The sequence below is a fragment of the Anser brachyrhynchus genome, assembly GCF_964034855.1.
Source record: "Anser brachyrhynchus genome assembly, chromosome: 6".
Taxonomy (NCBI): Eukaryota; Metazoa; Chordata; class Aves; order Anseriformes; family Anatidae; genus Anser; species Anser brachyrhynchus.
This window is the reverse complement of record NC_137700.1, coordinates 38,148,525-38,166,062: the sequence shown is the minus strand read 5'-3', so window position 1 is coordinate 38,166,062 and position 17,538 is coordinate 38,148,525. Positions and strand designations below refer to the sequence as shown.

Here is a 17,538-nt window from a genome sequence, read left to right as displayed (position 1 = left end):
TTAACTGATTCTCCCATAATAACTGCTTTTGATTTAGAAGATAAAATTAAATTAGCAGATAAGCTCTTTTATTTCTGCTCAGCCACTAGTGTATTCAAATGGGTGCAACTTGTCCCTTTAGAAGGCACAGGAACAAAAACAAAGTGTAAGGCAGTCACCTGGTAATCTCTGTTTCTGCATAACTATTTTGAAATTCTGTTTTGCTAACATTATTTAAAGCTCATAAACAAGACATAGAGTCAGTGATTCCCGTGACTGGAATTCATGGGAATTGTCTAAACAAAACGTATTCACTCCTCTTATGTGTAACCAAATGCATAAATGTTGTTGTCTTTTTATGCCTTACAGATGGTTTGTATCTCCAGAGATTTACAGAAGAATTCATAAATTGGCATCACTGGTATGTCAGCAATGTGAAGCAGCCTCTGCTCTCATTGTTGCCTGACTATGAACCTGCCACTGGCTGAAAGAGTTTGCTTGAAATATCAAACTCGCGGTACAGCGCCAGTGTGATGTGAAGCTGAACCTCCCCTGCTTTGGGAGCTCCTTAGAACCAAATATACAGCTTGATAAGTATGAATTGTCATCTCTTTAGGTCATCTATTTCTACATCTTTCATTCTCTTACCCTGGCACTGCAGGCTAAGTAGACAGGAGATATTGATTAAGTAACTCAAAGGAAATGATTGTAACCAAATGCTCTGCTGAGTGCACCCGCAAAGAGCTCCAAAATCATAATAAGTGAGCTGGTGCACTTGTCGTCAGGAGCAACATATTCATCCAACAGTGACCTGTCAAATTGACTTGTTAGCATGGCTGATAATACTCCAGCATTTCCACTGCTAGAGAAGAGCAGGGAACATCACATATGCTTTCAAATATGTTACGAAGAGCATCAGAAAAAATGCGTTACTCGTACTTTCACAGACGATTTGTGGAAAGGCTGGGAATTGAATCCAGATTGCCTGATTGCTTATGCGGGGCCTTATGCACAAGACCAACCCCCCCTTTTGAAGCTTGACATTCTGGTCTTTCTCTATTTGACAGTCCTTTCCCTTGTTCTCATTTGTCTTTTGGATGCGCTGAGTTGCTCATGTGAAGATTGCTAAAATCACAGCACACAAGATTTTGCCAGATATGATTTCTAAAACCTGTGTTGCATATATGTAATATCACACAGGTCCAATGTAAATATGTACAGTGCTTTAGAAGTAGATTAATATGAGACTGCCCACAGGAAACTTACTTGTGGAAGAGCAGCTCACTCAGAATGAATCCAGGCTGGACCAAACGAACACTAGTTCTGAGAAATTCCCAAGACTTGTCTTACACACTATTGTGGTATCACAGAGCTTTCCCTGCAGGATTAATAACAACATCTTTTGTACATTTCCCTCTCCTTGATCAAATACAGAAGCAATATGGAGAAAGGGAGGCAAACCCAGTCTTTTTGGAAGAATTAAAGTGAGTTTGAGTATTGGACGAATCGCTTACAATGGAAGTATTTTCTCAAGGAAAAAAGTCCTGAAATATTTTCAAAAAAAAAAAGAAAAAAGAAAAGGTTTAAAATTTGGATTGACCTCATCTTTTTTTGTTGTTGTTGTTGTTAATTTGCCCCATAAATTTGATCCCTACAACTGTGAAAACACTGTCCCAAATCTCTGATGTTTCATAATTTGTCTTGTCTCAAAAAAGATGCATTTATCAAAATGATTCCTAGATATATATTCACCTTATGATCTACATGATTGTACATTAATTTGTTAAGACCTTAAGAGACCTTAAGACAAACGCCTAAATGTGGAATCCACTAGACAGCGACCTTGAACCTGTGGAGAAACTGAGGATCATAGCCTGGAGCAGGATAAATACCGTTTCATTAAAAAAGCAATCCAGCCTGGGTGCAACTGATATGTGGACTTCTATAGCCAGGTAAATGAAACATCTAAAGTGGGACTTGTCTTGGAAACTGAAGATAACTTTTCATCCAAGTTTAGAGACAAGTCAAGGTCGTTCTAAAATTTCACTCTAGTTGAATTTTGTATATGTCCAAAAGGAGATAGGAACATCCTTTTGAACATCTTCCCCATTTTGGCTGGTTCAACTAGGGCCTTGAGAAGTTATTGCTGAATTCACTGATTTCCCACAGACATTCTGACAGTTTAGTTACGGCAACACTTGCAATGGTCAAGAAGTCGCTTTAACTGAGCATCTCCAAGAGTTAAGAGGAGTCTGAGCAGCTGTGAGGGAGTCCATGGGACCAAGAAAGAGCTAAATCCTGATTTCATCCATGAGATTCCAGAGAGCAGGCGTGTAGCTTGATTTACAGGGAGGTGCAAACTCTCGGCAGGAGAATGCAGAAGGAAGAGCCTCAGGGGGATCTTTGATGAGAGAAAACAATCTAGACATAAATAAAGACTTCAATGGATTTGTCCCTTCATTATTTTGGAGCCTGCTTGAAAGCCTCACTAAGTCAAGAGAAGAATTCCAGCTGGGGTTTAGGTGAAGAACCAAGGGTGCAATTTACATACAACTCATGTCATTCAGGAACATTTCTGCATTGCAGGGAAATATGCTTGTTAAAGTACTGAGCTGACACTGAGAAGCATTTGGCTATTACAGGATATTCTTTCATTGAGTTACTTGTTGCTGTCCAATAAAATAAAATATAGGAAACCCTTTAGTGTTTCATCAAATTCTTGCTCATTTCAAAGAGTACCAATATTTCTGTGTCTGGCTCACATATTAAAAAGTTTGCCTGCATATTAAGTTTCTTTTTTTTTTTTTTCTTTTTTCTCTTTTTTTTTTTTTGTCATAGGCTTAGCTTCAGATCTTTCTATGACTTTTACTAGGGGCTATTTTTGAAGGATTTGATTCTCTTTTGCCAGTATAACCTTCAATTTCTAATGAGTGTTATTTCAAAAGAAATTTTTCCATTGGTAGGTAGGAGAAAATAAATTTACCTTGAAATTTAATAAGTGTTATTTACTTTGTATCTATTAATAAATCCCATCATACATCCTGCTTCTCAAAATGCTAGAGGTTATGATCTCTTCCTATTTGCTGTCCAGAAGTTAAAGAAACATTTAATTACTTCACTTAAGGTAATCTTAGACTTTTATTTTTCTACCTTTTGATTTTTCACTAGTATAGCCGGGTGACACTGTTACTATCACTAATTCTTAAAGTTTTAGAAACATATTGCAATTTTTCATCCTGTTCACTCAGTCAAGCATTCTCCTTCCAATATTATGAAGATATGATCATATTTTAACCACAACATACAGATGTTTCTCATTTCTTCAAGGCCCAGTACAAACCCAATTACAATTAGTGCAAAGGTTTTCCCTGGACAGAATAGATTTTAGATAAGAAGTAAAGCATGCTGTAAATTCATATTCATATGCATTGTGTGTGTATGTGTGAGCACATAAATACCTTGTAAACAGTGTTAGGTTTCTTGGTAAACATACACTATTATTATCACTATTATTATGATACGTTAATAACAATACACATATATATGCATATATACTCCATTAGCCCATTGACATCAATATGATTTTTAAAATCAGCAACAGAAATAAATCTGTATCTATAGCTTTAGTGACCCTAATACATTACTATTATTCATGTCGTTCTGCTTTCTGTTGAATTATACCATAACAGACCTCTAGGTTGTATTTTTTACATTCAGTTACGTTATAATAATTGCCCTGCAATACCTGGGAGACAATTGAATGAAATTAGTACATGCAGTTCTGTGGCATGAAATATTTCTCCCCTTGAACTGGGATCCTTTTAGTGCTGTTTTACTGTTAATAAATACACAAGCAGCTTTGTCAGTTTAAGGAACAATTTTTTTTTTAAGTCATGCAAATTAGGTATCTTTGGGGAGGTTTTGAAAATGTGTTTGAAGAACTAATTAAAAGGCTGTTACAAACAATAATAACCAGCTTTTGCCAAATTGCTTTCAATTCATTAATGCAACTTAAACCATTTTTATTTGCTTAAAAAAAAAAAAGAAAAAACATGTTTCAGCCCAAAGTTTCTTCTTCCACCTTACATCACTAGTTAGATATTAAATATATTACACACATAAAAACATAAACAACAACACACAGTATCTTTCTCTTTTAATCATTTTAAATTTTGTTATTAATTCTTTAATTTTCCTCACTCTGTGTGTGTGTGTGTGTGTGTATGCGTATGAGTGCACGCATGTGCCTCTGATCTGGCTTATACACTGTACTAAATTGTTCAGTAAATACACTGCAGCAGGATAAGGTCTAACTGGAAGAAAATTGTTGTGAGTTACAGGAAATTAAAAAATTCCTGCAATACCAACCCACTACTCAAAGTCAATCTGTGGTATCCCACAATCCACTCGGCTCTGAAGTCAAGCCAGAATGATTTTTGAAGAGTAATTTCAAGCCTTATAAAGGGTCACATCATGTATTAAAGCCATATTTGCTTCTGTGTTTTGTAAATTTTGAACTCATTACTAAACCTTTGTCTCTTATACTGTACGTCTGGCTCTGAACTCTCCTTCATCAATCTGATCCTTAAAACTCCAACAAAAAAAAAACATGCAACACATTTTCCATGTGAAAAAGTGGTAAAACATAAATAGTTACAATCTCAAGGTGAAAGCATTTAAGAAAGGCTCTAAGAAGCTTATCATTTTTTTTCTACTCAAGATAGCAAAATCTTGAGCAAGAGGTTGCCCCAAACTGATATTTTCTGACCACCTTTGGGAAGTGCTGAGTGCCCTCAACTCCTGTTGACTTCACAAGAGATTAAGAAAGCTCAGCACCTCCCAGTATCGGTCCCACAGATATATATCTATATCTATTCACATACACACACACATATATAATGAACTGCTAACAAATAGTGGATCATCTACTCCTTTCCCTAGCCAAATTCTTTGTGAAAGGATCAGACCCAAGGTTAGAGGTAAAACCATATGCAATTTACAATAAGCAAAACGTGTCTATAAACAAAATACAATTGGAAATCTGGGAATCATTTATATAGAAAGTGCTGGCAAAGTGCAGGCATATGTGTACAGAACAGTGCAGCACCTCTACAGATTTCAACAGCCCCATTTCTGAAGTTGCTAAGCTGAACCTTTGTCGTAACTTGGGACTGGGAAAAAACACAGCATTAGTTAAAGAAAAGGGTTTTACCCTCACAGCACCTTCAGAAATGGGGTGACACTGTACATCTAGAAACCCAAGAAAACGGTGTGCACAGCTTGGGATTTGGTTCTTCCAGCCCATCTCCCCTTAATGGTTCTGTCATTGATCTGTTCTCGCTCAAGGATACCCACAGTATTTCATTATGTGCCTACATCACATATTTACACTGACTGGTCCAAATCCCTTCTATTTTCCCTGAATACATCCTTTTTTTTCCATGGTAATAGTCCTGAAGTGATTCAGCTAGAAGAATCTGGAACAATCTAAACAGACATTCAAGGAAGATACCCAGGAAAGTGGTTCCAAAGCTAGGATGAGATGCAGTTTAGGCAGGGACCACAGCCCCCAAGAGCACACATGAGGAACCACATGAGAAAACTCACCCATCATGTGGCTTTCCTCTCTCTGTGACATGGATGGCCCAGCCAGGTCTGGATGTGGGCAAGGAGAAAGAAGGACATATTTTGGCCATGCTTTTCCACCATGTGGAACACATTGATAGTCAGAGCTGCTCAGGCAGACAGTGGGTCAGAAACTAACCACTCCTGGTCTGGCAGTCACGTAGGCTTTCTTAAGAAGTCAGAAGATGCTTAGATAGCTACACAGACATCAGGCTGGATCTGGATGAAACACCAAGCTCTGCTGAAGATCCAACATGTCTTGACAAGTAGAAATACCCATGTATTTCCAATGCCTGTACATTTTCACCTGAGCTGCAAGCTCCAAGAGACTTGTGACTTGGTCCATTGGAAACACAATAGCATGGACAAGAATAACAAGAAAGGATGGCTGGTTTAGTATCCAACAGGTCACTGAGACTAAGGGAAGAAGAATCCACCACTGTATTTCAGCATCAGGCAGTGGTTTCACTGTGCGAAGAGTTAGTACAATAACTATGATACCATCCTGAGACTGTGGGTCCTCAATCAATTCCTTTTTCTGCCCTGGATGTCTTATGAGGTGATGTGCAGCTCATTTGAGCTATTTCTTCACTGAAAAGACACTTCTACTAGTGGAAGAGTGGTGTGGCTGGTCAGTGACAAATAAGCTGCAATGCATGATAAGAGTAAGGACAGAGCAATGTTATCTCAAGCCTTTTGGCACACCGGATAATGGAAGTAAGAAGTTCCACTGTGTTTAAGTGAAGTGCTTTGGGTTTTAATTGTTAGCATGAAGATAAACCTTTCATCTCTGTAACCACTATTCAGCCTGTATTGGTCTTAGGAATCTATTTTGGTACAAGAGGACAATGAATTATTTAGACTACCCAGTCTCCAGTACTGTCAAATTCTGGTTCTGTCTACTGTTAATGTAAAGTAGCCTTGGTGTTTAAATTAGCAACTTGAATAGGAAGCTTAAATACAACCTTAGTTTCCCACCTACAAAACTGGGACAATGACATTCATGATACTCTGTAGGTGTGGAGAAGAGAAATATTTTGAAAAAGACCGTGAGATTATCTCACAATATTATGATATGGGACATAATAACATTATAAATCAAGAGAACTGAGACTGAACCAGAAGTGGTCCAAATTAAATTATGGAGGTTGCACAGGAAACCTGTTGCAACACGCGAGATACTAACTTTGCTCTGAGACAAATGACAAGAATTCTTGTGTCTGATAAGACAAGACAGGTGAGTGATGTATATGATCTCCATGAAAAAATGGCTATCTCAGGCTGGAAATGGCACTCTATTTACTACTTGAAGAGAGAAATTTCACAAGAAAATGAAGACAAGGCATTAAAGGTAAAAGAACTACCAGATAAAATATATTTGTATGTTTTCCAATAAGCATCAGGATAGTGTTATAGCATCTGGTCAAATACACATGAAAATGCAAGAAGAGAAGTGGAGGTTTATACTGTTTTCATTGAAATTGTATTGCATAGAAAACAGCATGTTGGTGTCACAGTACTTAAAGGATTTAAATGTATTAATTGTTGATGTACATCCATTAACATAGACGTGCTCAAAAAATATTGCATACTCTCTGTCTCTACCAGCATTTATCACAATAGCTCTGCTTCTAGTGGAACACAGAATCCTCTAAGTCCCAATAAAATACATGCTAAATGACATAAAACAGTTAACATAACCTGTGCCATAATTATACATGTGGTTGTTATAAAATTATGTTGATAAATTTCTCTAAAACTGTACAACTCACATTTGGGGGCTTGGTTTGAGGTAACATGCATCAGAACCACGAAATGAAGGAAGAGGCGTGCTTGGAAGTTCTGTGTGTCTAATTTAGAAATTTATTCAACTGAAAGAAGTCTCCTTGGAGGCCAATAGAGAGACGGTCTGCAAATTTCCTCTGCAGGAACATATACATATGTCAGAAAAGGCATCGCTCCAGTATGATCATTACAGCCCCATGAGCACTCCACGTTAATTTGACGGCAGACCGGGTGACTCCACCCACATCCAGGAATCAGATTCTTTGGAACAACTTTAAAATCGCTGTATGAACAAATGCAGCATCCCCCAAAAGCTTAGTTCTTTTGCAAATCCAGTGGCTGGGAAGATTCTAAAGATGCCTTGAAGAAGCAAATATACAGCAAGTTATGTTTATAAATCAGACCTTCAGCCTTCTATGAGTGGAAAAATAAATATAAGGGCTCCAACTCTATCACAAATCACATCTTTGTTTCAATATACATCCCCTCTTCTGACTCCTTTTATGAATAATAATAATAAAAATAAAAAAAACACAGAGAACTCAAGCGTGATGGAATATAACTCTACCACTCTCCTTCTACATTATATATCTCAGGAAACAGAAATACCTAATTCACAGGAGCAGTTTTAGGATATTTTGCTGTGGTACCCAATGCTTATGTACTATGGAGAAATGCACTGCAGGAAACCTGAATTAAAATGGTGGAAAGAAACATAGTTTATTTAAACATTTTCAGTACTGATACAGATATGATTTTCTCTGATGAATATAGAAAGAAGAAAAAAAAAAAAGACAGAAATGAGCAGAAGGAAAAGTGGCAGTTTATAATGGGACAGTGGCAGCTCTACCATAACTGTGGTTAGGATTGTTTCCATTATAAATCCAGGCATGCACTCCCACTGCTACAAATCACAATAAAATATTTTCAGCTTCAAATATGGCATACATGGCCCCTGGCCAGTAAATTGTTTGGGCAAATTTGAGGTCATATGTCAGATATCAAATTTTTTTTTTTTTGAAAATGAGTCATAGTTCATGCATTTCTATTTTCACTATTTAGTCACACCCCAAATAGCTGCTGTACCACATGGCTCATCCAGAACACATAAAACAAGGCTAATTAAAAATATACTCCTGAGATATTGTACATAAGATCAAGTCTAAGATATGAAAATTATATTTTAAAATTCCTCTCATGATTCAGAAATACAAGATTGGTTAATGCAGAAATGTTTGAGATTTTCAGCAAACAGGACATTTTTCATGATGATGAGATATATAAAAGGTGACTTCATCAGAAATGTCAGCCTATGCATCAGCATTGGCACTACATCGTGTCCATCCCAGGACTGAATGAGTGGGTACTCTCTTTGGATAAGTGTATGAAAAAGCATGAGAAAGTAAGTCATATCACAGTGAAACGTAGTTCACCATAGGGAAACTAGTCTAAGTACTAGTAGTGGCAAAAAGGAAATTTGGTTGTATTTTGGGCAGTTTACGTAGAAATATTTGAGGTTCTCAGTCAGATATCCAGTGTAAGAATACTGAATATATTAACCAACAGCCTTAAGCCAGATGATCAAATGACCCTGGAGGCTGGATCTGTTGTGGTGGTTTTAGAAGGAGAGTGCCTAGTTCAGGACAAAGGAGTCTTGGGCCAAATCCTGACTTTCACCGAAGCCAGTGAAGACATCACCACTGAAACCAGTAAGCACAGCATTTAATACATGCCAGTTTGGTTGTGCCCACTCTTCATGGTTGTGCCTACACTTTGCGGCCCAGGCACACAATGGTGCACTGTATTCATCTGCTGACTGCAGGGCAAAGAAATCTTGGGCTGTGCCATTCTCTTTGGAGAGAAATTCATGCAAAGGGACAGAGGGAGCTTCAGTAAACTCCAATGGATGTTTTGGATCAGAACAGATGTGAGGACAGCATCAGATGCCACCCCAGAAAACATCTCCAGGACAGACAGTCCTAGAGGCCATTAAATATTTCCAGTTTTCCAGCTTAAATTGAGAGTGCCTCCTCTTTTGTATGAAACCAAGTAATAGAGAGGACTAAAATTATGTAAATTCTCTGATGCATTTTAAGAAACTATGTATTATAGCTTTTTCTTTAAAAGAAATCCTCTTTTTAAACGTGCCTTTGCATCGTGTAACTCAATGTGCATAGAGAAGTATTCATAACCAAAGTTAACTTCTTCTTCACAATAGAACATGTGCATATCATCATGTGGAATTTGGGCATCGCTATAGTGACTAACATATTTGTGGCACCGCTCCTCCAGGAATTTGATTCCTAGCAATATAAGATCAGGTTCATTTGATGTTTATATTGAATCTTGCCATTGGTTTGGCCATAATTGAGTTGCTTTTGATAATCCATTAAACAGTTTCTGGAAAGTATTCAAGTGCTAAAATATCTTTTTATTAAGCTAATGAAAATCACTAGTCTGATATAAAGAGATGCAATTATGAAATCCACCCTGAAATAGCTTAACATCTTTTATTTCATCCTGGTAAGATTACAATACAGACGTACTTTTAAATAGGAACCCTTCTTTTAAAGGGTTACAACTGAGTGTTTTAGGTTAGCTGTAAATGTTGGCAATAACTTAGGGAAGTTCCAAATGCAAACAGATACTTGATACAAATGTACCAAGCTTCAAAAGAATCACTAGAATTTCCTTCAAAAAATAGCAACCAAATTAATATATAATAAAATTATTATGTTTCTATATGGAATGAGAAGACACGTAAATTATCAACCTCCATTTTCCAAAAGCCACAAGAAGAAAAAAAAAAATTCTGCTTTTATCATACTTTCCAAAAGTCTTAGATGAATTGAGAATTGAGGGCTGAATTAGCCTCTTACAGAAAAGATGTTTCCATCCCAGTGGTGACATATGTCCTGGGGGTGCGCTTTTATGGCCATTTTCTCAGCAGAGCAACTGCAGAGCCTGAACATGTTCATGGAGCAAAGCTAGACCTCCACGTGAGATCTGCTACCTGTACTACGCTGTGCTTATTTGACGGATTTATATGATATCTGACTCAGCATGGTGATTTTCTGGCCACTTTCTGAAAACGTAATCCAAAGAACATACATGGCAGCAAAGGCCTCCCTACTAACTTCAGTAGTACTTGGATTAGGCCCCACCTACAATTAAAACTCTGACAGATAGGGGCCGGTAGTGCCGCTACAAGAAATGCATGACAAAGCGTGCACCTTAGGGGAGAAGGTTTCAAATCTTTGCAGATTCAGGTCCGTAAGTTATCCAGTGTGTAGGTTGGCATGACCTCTGTGCACTGTCTACTGAGTTACTGTGGCTCCACTAGCATCTCCTGCCTGTCCTTAGAGGACTCTTAATCCTTTTTCCACTTGCCCTGCCATGTTTGCCATGGCACCAAGCTCTGGAACAGAGCACAAGGACTCTGCCTGTCCCCTGTGCATTGTTAGAACCAGAAGAAATTATCTCTTTTGAAGCTTTGCTTTATTCTTCAAGGTAAAGATACATGGACAGAGACATCTAAAAACAATTATCCCTCTTTCACTAAGGTCTTCTTGTTAAGAAATGTATTTGAAAAAGCCAAACTCACTATAATATCTTCCAAAAGGGCAGACCAGATGTTTTTTCTATTTAAAACCATTTTTAATTTCCAATTTTCCTTCACTTTTATTGAAAAATAAGTGTTGAAATTAAATATGAAAAATCTCATACACATCCAGTATAATTGTGTTCCATCTGGCCAAGTAAAATACTTTTACCCATAAAAAGTTTGTTTTTTCAATCCCTCAGAATTTCAGCAACAAAAACTAAGAATATCCTTTTATTTACACAGTTTTTAAACAATGATTTTGCTTGTTTGTTTTGGAGTTGCTGGCAAGCCAAGAAATCAGTTTTGTTCTTGGTGATTTCCCCACTGTTAGAAGGCAGCATGAGAGGGAAACTGCCATTGTGCTATGTGAGAAATGAAAAACCAAGGAGCAAGACTGGGAAAGAAAAGAGAAGAGATAGAAGTTGGAGAGAGGAAAGGGTGAAGATAAAGGCAAGAAACCAGGAGTGAGAGATGATTTCCTCCTTGCCACATCCAAGGAGTCAGTATGGAAGATCAACAATATCCTCAGTAGGAAGGATAATGAAAGTAGCTAGAAGCCCAGAGCCAAAGAGTAAATGGTAATACGAAGCCCCCAGCAACAATTATAACTGACAGCGCATTATTTTTGAACAGATCTCAGAACTGGAGAGTGGAAGGATGTTCAATTTTTCAACAAGTCAAAATTCCATGGAAAGCAGATATTGCTGGGGGCAGAGGGGTTGAAGAAGGTAAAGAGAAATCATTCAACCAAATCCAACTTTCTGTCAGAAATTTCTTTGTTGGAAGATAGTCAATTTTGTTTAGGGCATATTCTTAAACTTGAGACCATGTACATTTGTTAAAACTTTGCATTCCCATCTCCCCATATAACGTAAGTCTTGAAGCTCAGTTAAATCTGAATTCCTATAAGTTACAACAGCTCTCTTAGAGTAGGAAGGGATGTTCGTAATATGGACATGAGAGCTGGGGTTTAATACGAAAGGAAGCAGAGTCTGTGAAAAGGTTACTTCAGTCATAAAGGAGAACATCAGAATATTGATATACGTATGTATATTTGAAAGTGATCACACACCAAAAAAAAAAAAATCATTGCATAAAACAAATACATGTTTATTTGGAGCTGAGTGACTCAGTCATCTCCAGTAGAAGTAAGTTGGTAGTTGTTCTGAGTTCTCCACAATCCAGCCTTTCAAATCACAAAGTAGCACAGAAATGCCCAAGCTGAAATCCCATGCCTGCCTTCTCTTCCCCACTGCCCCTTAAGCCCAGGCCAGCACCTCCCCATGAGGAACCTCATGGTCCTTGTATCTCTCCCCTTCAGTGACATTTACTCAAGTGTTAAAATCTTACATTTCATTTATATCTATGGACATTAGGCGTTGTCCAAATGCATTTGTCTTGCAGTTGGAGCACAGCCCTCTTTGAGCATATCAGTTACAGGACAGGTAGTGAAGAGCACATCTCAGCCTGGTGTCTCAGCTCCCAGCAGGTATGTTATTTCACAGCATTTTATCACAGCACTACAACAGGTGCAGGTCATAGCTTTCTGTCCAGGCATTTCATCTAGTGCAAGGCATAACATCTTGGCAATAGGCAAAACTCTTTCTGGGGAATGTTTTATAGCATACACATAGAAAGGCACTGAGAGAGTAAACAGCAATTTTGGAAAAGGCTAAGAACACTGTTAACCCCCTAAAGTTCCAAGTAATCATTGCCAAAGTCTATTTATTCTACTGTGGAATTTGTGTACAACCACAGGGGATATAAAATGGAATTGAAATCCCAGAAAGACCTTGACTATGACTCTAACATAACAAGACAGAGCTACTTTGTTCATCCTAGTAAAGGCAACCGTGCCCCATGAACCACACAGGATAGCAGCATCTCAGTGTGTGACACCACTGAACATCTTGTTAGATTTCTCTTCACCTTTTTAAATTAACTCACAGTCAACTCCCTCTGCTGCACCTGCTCATGGAACAACGATGTGTTTTCTGAAATAAGGACCCTTCAAATGCAAGCTGCATGCTGCTTGTAACTTGCCCCTGCAAATGTGGGCAACCAAGAAGCCACCATAAATCTCCTGTCATTGACCATCAATCATAAAGCTCTGCGACAATACACAAATAGAATCACAGAATGGCTGAAGTTTGAAGGGACCTCTGAAGATCACCCAGTCCAATCCCCCTGCCAAGCAGGATCACCTAGAGCACATTGTGCAGAATGGCATCCAGGCAGGTTTTAAATATCTTCACAGAAGGAGACTCCACAACCTCTCTGAGCAACCTGTCCCAGTGCTCTGTCACCTCACAGTAAAGAAGTGCCCCCTTATATTGGGATGGCGAATAGACAAATTAAACAGGAAAGGCAAAATGAGAAAACCTACAGTCTCCACTCCCTGTGGTAGCAAAGGCTATGGTGAGGGCAATCACACTTGAGGAGGTAAAACATCATGTCTTTTCAAGAAATGATAAATGAACAAATACCATCAGACTCTTGCTAATGACTTCCAACAGGCTCTGTACATCTCTCAAACAGTGAGGTGTCAGAGCTGGGATCTATATCAGCCTTCCCAGGTCTGGCAGACATGGGCAAGGAGAGGTGACACAGTCCGAGAAATGGGACATGAACCTTCACCTCCAGGTCCTTGCCTTGGAGCAAGCAGTGCAGAGCTCAGCAGAGACCTAAAGGCATATAAAGCTAACAAGGCACCTTCTGGGAGGGAAAACACAAAACACAGTGAGCTTCAAATGCACAGAGGTTCTAACGCACAACAGTAACAAGTTCTTTCTCGCTCTACCTCCACAGAAGATGTAGACACTGAGTGCCCGGCTCCCAACACAGCAAACTTCCAGAGCTACCATCCAGCAGCTGCACAGCACATTAGCTACACGTTGTTTCCCTGTCTTAGTAGGGGCAGTAGGAAAAGACAGAAATATTTAGCTTTATATTTAGGCAAGGGGTCATGCCAGCATCGCCATCCAGCTTTCAGACCAGAGCTGACTGGTATTTGCCAGCTCCCACAGAGGAGGCTCCCTGTCTGTGAGCAATGCAGAGCTCTAACAAGTGCAACCATGAGCACCATGTAAAGACATGGACACTCTTGTTGATTTTGGTTTTACAGTGTTGTGCTACTCATGTTAAGCTTCTGAAATATTTAATGACTACTGTTGATCCAAAACTTGCATACCTTCTATATGTGTTAATGTGCTGGTGCTTGCACGTTTCAGGTTTCCATTTGTTAGAAGAAAGGAAGATATCTAGCAAAACTTTTAAAACAAAAAAATTCCATGAAAGCATACTCTCTAGCCACAGAAACACATTTCTCAACCACAAAGATGTGCATACTGTAGCATAAGAATATGCATAGAAAATTTAAAGCAATATTCCCTTGAAATTCAATACTATAAAATATTAAATATCACAAGTTAAATCTGAATTCAATTTTTCTTCAAAATCACTAACCTGCATCTCTGTCTATGCAATATTTCTTTACACGATTCTGTATGACATCCTTCTCAAAAATACATTGGAATACCAAGATCCATTCCATTAATTATTTACCTGTGCAGATTCTTTTATCTTCAAGAAATATTCTTACTCCTAATTTCTTTTTTTTTTTTTCTCTTTGGAATCAGTAAAATTAATGCAAGTTTAACTCAGTCTTATTGAGAACAATAAATTTCTCCTATATTTACACCAAACAGCAAGTACATCTCTGCAAGTTCATTAACTTCCATAGAGACTAACTTATTTGATCTGGAGAAAGACAGGGGCAAGGTGTAGCAGCTCAGCACCTGGAGGGCTGTGAAGTGTTCACCAGTGACATCATTACTAACAGCTGAGGGCTGCTGATAGCAGAATCAGCTGCTTAGAAACTGGTGTGCCTAAAAAGCCAGTTTACGGGCTGCCCCATAGCTTTTGGGGAAGGTGGAGGGGGGAAGAAATAAGAGGGTTTTATAGTGCTTCAGCTGCCTTTGATCCTGTGTTTTAGGGTGTGTTTGCTAAAGAAATCAATTTCTTTTGATTTAAAACCAAAAGTAGGGTTAAACTCATGCCTGATGTAACTCTTATGGAGTTACACTAGTGATTAATATTTTAGGGCAGTGGTGCAAGCTATTTTAGGTGCTGTGCTTTCTTTCAAGCACCTCTGAATGTATATATGAAATTCATGGGTACCATAAACTAAACAATATTAGGAGTTGTAAATAGAGTCTGCGAAAACAGCAGAAGAATCTAGTAACACAAAAAAGGTGTTTTAGTCAGGAACAAATCCCATAGAGTTCAAGACAGAAAGATGTCACCATCACTGTAAAGGTCTTTTTCATAAGGATAACAGGAAAAAAATTAGAAAAGGCACAGATGATGGGATGCCATTTTTATGACTCTGGAAAACATCCAGAACCTAAGTTGAGGAATATATTGAGCTTTCATTTTTACATAGATAGATCCCTGTGAAGTGTAACCTATACCCCTGCTGCTTTGTGTGCAATGGATTTCCAAGGGACTCTTTGGGGAGAGCATGAGATTATTGGCTGGACTCAAAGCAGATTTCAAGTTTGAGAGGTGTCTAAATAAAACAGGGGAGAAGCACTTCTAAAACGGAGGCTCCTCTGATATTAAGGAAATACCTTTTAAACAGTTCAGCTTTCCTCCAGTACTAATCTTTTACTCCTCCAATACTAATCTTTTCCTCAGAGAAGGATGACTTAGAGACTTATTGCTATTTTCACAAATCATTTTATCGTATTTCCTTGAGGTTTAATAGGTGAAACTGCTATAGGTTGTGTGATACAGTGCAACCGAAGGATATTGTAAAGCCAAATCACATCTTTTCTTATCTCTTTGCTGTATCAAATTAGACAACTGAAAATATTTCTCTTTTCATGAGTATTAAAAAAGATGTTTAGTGTTCTAACAGTATAACTTTATAGAAATGCAATTCTGTAAAATACATATAATTAGAACCAGAAGTATTCTTTTGGAAGAGAAATAGGTCTGCTTAGAGTTCTTTAGAAAAAAAAATTAGTCTGCATTCACCAGCAATTCCAGAGAATTTTTTCAATCTAGCAACTTTTTCAAGCAATAAATCATCGTTACTTTATATTACTTTACATAGAGAGATAACTTATACTCTGGCTGATCGACAACTTTCTTATTCAGCCTTTGACATCAATTATCTATTATCTATTCTTCTGTCAATATCTGCTTGCTAAATCTCACGCAAAAGAATTACACATTTGCAGAGGAAAAAGTGCCTTTACTAACAACAGAACTATCCAACATGTGAATGACTACATTTATTCAGTGTTCAATAGGACTGGGCAAATAATTTAATCGGCTCAAAGCCACCCCAAATTTGTTGGAGTTAATGAGTTTTTGCAAGTCAAAACTTGAGCATCTTTACTGTTCCCTTGGGAAGTAGGGTCCCTGGGCAGGATCGTCTCTGTATGCAGTTCTCCAGGCTGCTTTGCAGGGGTGTGCAGGGGATTTGAGGAACACTCTGAGATATGTTCCTGTGCCTTGCAAATGCCCAGCTGCTGTTACAGCCCCTTGGAAGCATGGCCAGCTGAATAAGCAGGCTTCAGGCTACCGTAATTTAAGGAAATAACTTGAGTGTTTTCATGTTTGCAAAGAATCACGTATCTAGTCTTTGTTTTTGTTCAAACTCTGGGACTTTTCAGGAAAAAAAAAAAGCACCAAAGTGTTCATGTCCTCCTGGACACAGGATTGGTTGGACAAGAGGGAGACAAGATGCAGAACCCACTTCCACAGCAGGTGTGCTGAACATGGGCTGCCCTAGGCACTGCAAGGACGTCTGGGGCCTGAGCATGGACCATTGGAAATGATAACTGGACAGCCCTAGCTATGTTACTGCAGAGTGGGATTGCAACATTTCATACAGAGTTATTAATTTCAAGAAGTGGATGCTGGTCAACAAAATACTCAAAAGAAAAACAAAAGCACTTTACTAAAGAAAAAGCAAGGAAAAGCATGTACACTAATACAGCAGTTGTGGGATGGGTTGAATGGACACTATGGGAGTGGTTCAGGTCTACTGAACATATAATATGCATTTAGGAAGACCAATTAATTTAATCTCTTTCTAATCTTCCAGAGAACTTTCCAGTCTTGGGAACATTAATAACCTTGCTCGGTGAAAGAGGACGCATATATTTAAGGTGGAGCTGAGGTTTTCAAATTTTATATTTTTTTTCTTCTGAAAGATATTCTTTAAATAATCAATACCTTTTTGTTTTTGTTAAAAAACTGAAGTAATATTGTATCTATTCCACTTTTTTTGAACATCCACAAACTTAGCTGAGATGCTTTGGATGCTCAGCAACAGGTTTACATCTGCCATGGAAACAAAAAACCTGCCAGCAAATTCTCAGTTAAAGCAGCCACCACTCTTCATGGCTTTTCCTTCAGGCTGATGCTAGCTCAGAGTCAGGGTGACCCAGCTTTGTCATTGTGTGTTTTAAAGCAAAATTCAATCACAGTTCTCTCCAGTGTCATTGTTTCCACTTTATTTTCCAGCATTG

At 38.2% G+C, this 17,538-nt stretch overlaps 1 long non-coding RNA gene across 5 annotated transcripts in view; it reads right to left on the bottom strand.

Annotated features, from left to right (window-relative positions):
• Nucleotides 1–15,718, bottom strand: part of LOC308197660 — a 31,458-nt gene extending 15,740 nt beyond the window's left edge. For 2 of the 5 annotated variants that reach the window (XR_013953209.1, XR_013953210.1), the window contains exon 1: nucleotides 14,558–15,718. This is a non-coding gene — a long non-coding RNA (uncharacterized lncRNA). The remainder of the gene's footprint in view (nucleotides 1–14,557) is intronic. The other 3 variants (XR_013953211.1, XR_013953212.1, XR_013953213.1) reach the window with 3 other exon arrangements.
• Between the last annotated feature and the right edge of the window lie 1,820 nt (nucleotides 15,719–17,538).